Source organism: Chiloscyllium plagiosum, chromosome 36 (assembly GCF_004010195.1).
Source record: "Chiloscyllium plagiosum isolate BGI_BamShark_2017 chromosome 36, ASM401019v2, whole genome shotgun sequence".
In the NCBI taxonomy this organism is placed as follows: Eukaryota; Metazoa; Chordata; class Chondrichthyes; order Orectolobiformes; family Hemiscylliidae; genus Chiloscyllium; species Chiloscyllium plagiosum.
In genome coordinates, this window is record NC_057745.1 from 30357736 (window position 1) to 30361114 (window position 3379).

General features: G+C 45.1%; 1 long non-coding RNA gene across 1 annotated transcript; it reads right to left on the reverse strand.

Moving 5' to 3' along the window:
* Positions 1–216: 216 nt before the first annotated feature.
* LOC122541081 lies at positions 217–1572 on the reverse strand. The gene is made up of 2 exons (XR_006309516.1): positions 1151–1572; positions 217–985 (listed from the first exon to the last, which is right to left on the reverse strand). It is a non-coding gene; the product is annotated as an uncharacterized LOC122541081 (long non-coding RNA).
* Positions 1573–3379: the final 1807 nt, after the last annotated feature.

The window sequence follows — 3379 nt, forward strand, 5'->3', positions numbered from 1 at the left end:
CACAACCAGAGTGGCACAAATTGCTGGTTACATTCTTCATCCAGCCGATGTGAAGGCTCTTCCCTGCGTTCACTGACAAATGTTCTTGAATACTGATTTACAACTGAAAGCAGTTAAAGTCAGTCATATCACAAAATAACCTCTGTCTCTGTTTACGAGGCGTAACGTTGGCATTGCGGGACGTTGCAAAAAAAAAGGCCCATGAAACGACCAGGGTTTACATAAACCAGTGTTTTAATACCAAATCGGACATCAACACTCATCACTCTGTGTCAAACATTTCATGCAAAGTTAAATACCCCGTGCTCTGTGATACAGTGTATTGATGAACACAGTAAAACTCCACTTAAATGTTAATAAAACACTCTCTAACGAAGCACCAGCCACCAAAATGAACTTTTTCCTCATGTTAAACCATTGCTTTATAACAGTATTTTTAAAAAAGACCCATTTACTACCAGCCTCTCTTGATTCCCGGTTACAGGAATATCATCTGCTAGGAACGTCCTTGGCTAAGGGCTGACTTCTTAATCCTGTTTAAGATTACGGGGTGCAGCGCATTGTCCGGAGGACCTGAAAAACATCTGGATGGCAATCTTTTTTACCTTTGCGTTCATAAACACCAGCAGATAGAATATCAACTCCCGGCTGAAGCTCAGAGTTGGAGGCTGACAGGGATGGAAGTGAGCACATCTTAAAGGGATATTTAACAGGAGGAGTTTAGGACAGTTAAACGCAGTTAATGTATTATAGGCTTAATGTGGTTATGTTAACTCGACAGGCAAGAAGCGATGGATCAAAATAAGACATGTTTCCCCATTGAAGGATGGTTTAAAGCAGTCTAGATTAACAAAAGCATAGTGGAGACAGAGCAGGCACGTTCTGTTCCAGCGATCTCTGTCTGAGGAGAAATGTCTTTTGTGGTCGAGGGGCTGATCCATCTCCCTCCCGGAGCTCACGTCCACAAATAGCCTTTTCTTCGAATCTGAATAAAGAGGAGAGCATTATGGCATTATGTGTGTGGCTGTTACCATTTTCAAACCATGTCCCCCCCCCACCCCCACCCCAACACCCTCATTTCCATTTGTTGGGCAAATTCCGATTTAAGAAATATATATATATATATATATTTAGTCTTGTGAAGTCTTACCTTTTAGGTTTAACTCTCCGAATGCTTGGCGTTTCGTTTTCACTTTTATGATGTCGCTTCCATCAATTATATTTCAGACTGTACAAGCTTTGGAAGGCGTTAACATCAATAGAAAAGGGGTTGTTCCCAACTCCCAAACCAAACGGTTTATCAATACCACATAATTGCGACGTCATCATTGTCAAATCAGTCAATCACTGGTACCAAATTGCATTGGCACTTGGGGATTTCATCCAGTTATTTATGTTAAAAGAGGTATCGGACGTTTACTTTAGGATAATAAATAAAAAAACATCGCTAATTAGATGCATTTCTTCCCGGTCTGTGGTTGTCTAGTCGTGATTGAATAAGTCACTCGAAATCTCAATGGAAATACCATTTAGTAGCTAACAGCGGTAAGTAAAGAGGGTGCAGAAAGAGGATGTGTACCTGTATTGCTCATCGCATGGCGCTGTTATTATTTGATAGCAAGTGTTATCAGACAGTTGACCCTCCTTGACACATGCAACAAAAACTTCCAGCTCGGCGAACGGAACCACAGCAACATGAATGTGATTTCGTGCTTACATGAAACAGAGAGAAAAACATGTTGTATTTGGGCAACGTGTTCTCAAACGAAACATGCGAGTTTGGTGTCGCCAGTGCAAGCGAAGATGTTTCCAGACCAAGCCGTGTCTGAATTAACACAGTCTAGGAATTTAGTGCACTACAACAGAAATCACAGTACAATTTCCGAACAGTCACTTCTAGCCTTAAATCTGAGATAATATGCCAGAGATATATTCTTCATTGTGTCGTGTTGGGGGAGGGAGGACCTGGTTTACAATTCTCTAACTCTCAGAGCTGGATTCTGACGTAATTACACATCGTGGCCGCTCGGTTTTAAAATATTCTTCTTTCAATCTTAAATAGTTTCGAACCGAAAAAAAACACAATTCCCATTTTATTTGTAGGTTTAACAGTAGTAACCCAAATCTCTGACCCCCCCCCACCTCCAAAGTTAAGGCTGCAAAATCGCCAAAGACAGGTTTGGGCATGTTTTTTGGTGTTGTCGGAGAAGCATTCGGCTTTGGCGAGTGATAAATATCGCCGGACAACGGTTATCTGCACTTCCACATGGAACAGATCCTCAGTGTTTCGGCTGGATTCAAGTTTGCGCCGATGGGTTTTGTCAGAAACCTCAAGACAGTGAATCCATCAGTGTACAATCTGAAAAGAAATCTCCAATGTGACCGCCCATTTCACCCAGCCTGTTGCAAATATTGACTCGATTTATTATCAGCAAATGGGTCATTAATAATAAGAGCAAGAGCGATAATGATGCAGGGTGAGTGTTTGTGCCACTGTGACTTAAACAGCCCCGAGTACAAATTGTATCTTAACTATATCGTGCAATACTGCCAATTTGACAGGAAAGTATTCCTTTATCTGTGAATAATTACTCGCCTAGCCTAACAGTGTTCCATCAACATTGCACCCTGTGTATAGAATTCATATGAGGGGAAAAATAATCAACATTTGCAATCCAGATTGCGGGAAAAAGCTTTCAGGTTTTCTTTGATACATTTCGATTACCTGTTCTGTCTTAGACAAAAAAAAAGAAACAGCGTGTGTGCACGCTGCAGCTCGCATTGTTTCATTGTTGGGAGAGTTGCAGGACGGAGGGAGGGAGGGAGGAGAGGGGACGGTCCCATTCACTTGCTGTCGGAGCTCCCTCGTCCCTCCCCGGGCAGGAGCGGCCAATGAGGCGGCTTGCCACTTCACCTCTGCCCGCCGACCCCGCCGTGTGTGGCTGATGTCATGGGGCCGCATTGCTCGCCAGCGCAGCCGGGGCTGAGGCTGGAACAGGACGCGGCGAGACGGTGCTGAGAGCGGGCGAGAGAGAGAGAGAGAGAGAGAGAAAGAGAGAGAGAGCCAACCACGCCAGCTCCCTCCCAAACACACACACACACAAAGAGAGAGAGAGAGAGAGAGCAGTCAGTCAGGCGGAGCTTAGACTTTGCTACCGCCCGGGGAAGGGAGGGAGGGGAAGTCAGGAAGAGCCGCTCAGGATATATAATCTATACATTATACAGAGAGCCCCCCCCCCTCCCCCTCAGCCAGCTCGGCAAGCCGGCTTCGGGTGCCCACTCCACACACACAGCCTTTCGCTGTGTTCACTGCCTCCCCTCCCACTGGGAGCACAGGACAAAGGCAGTGGGAGGGGACCCGCGGCCCCAGGAGCTATAC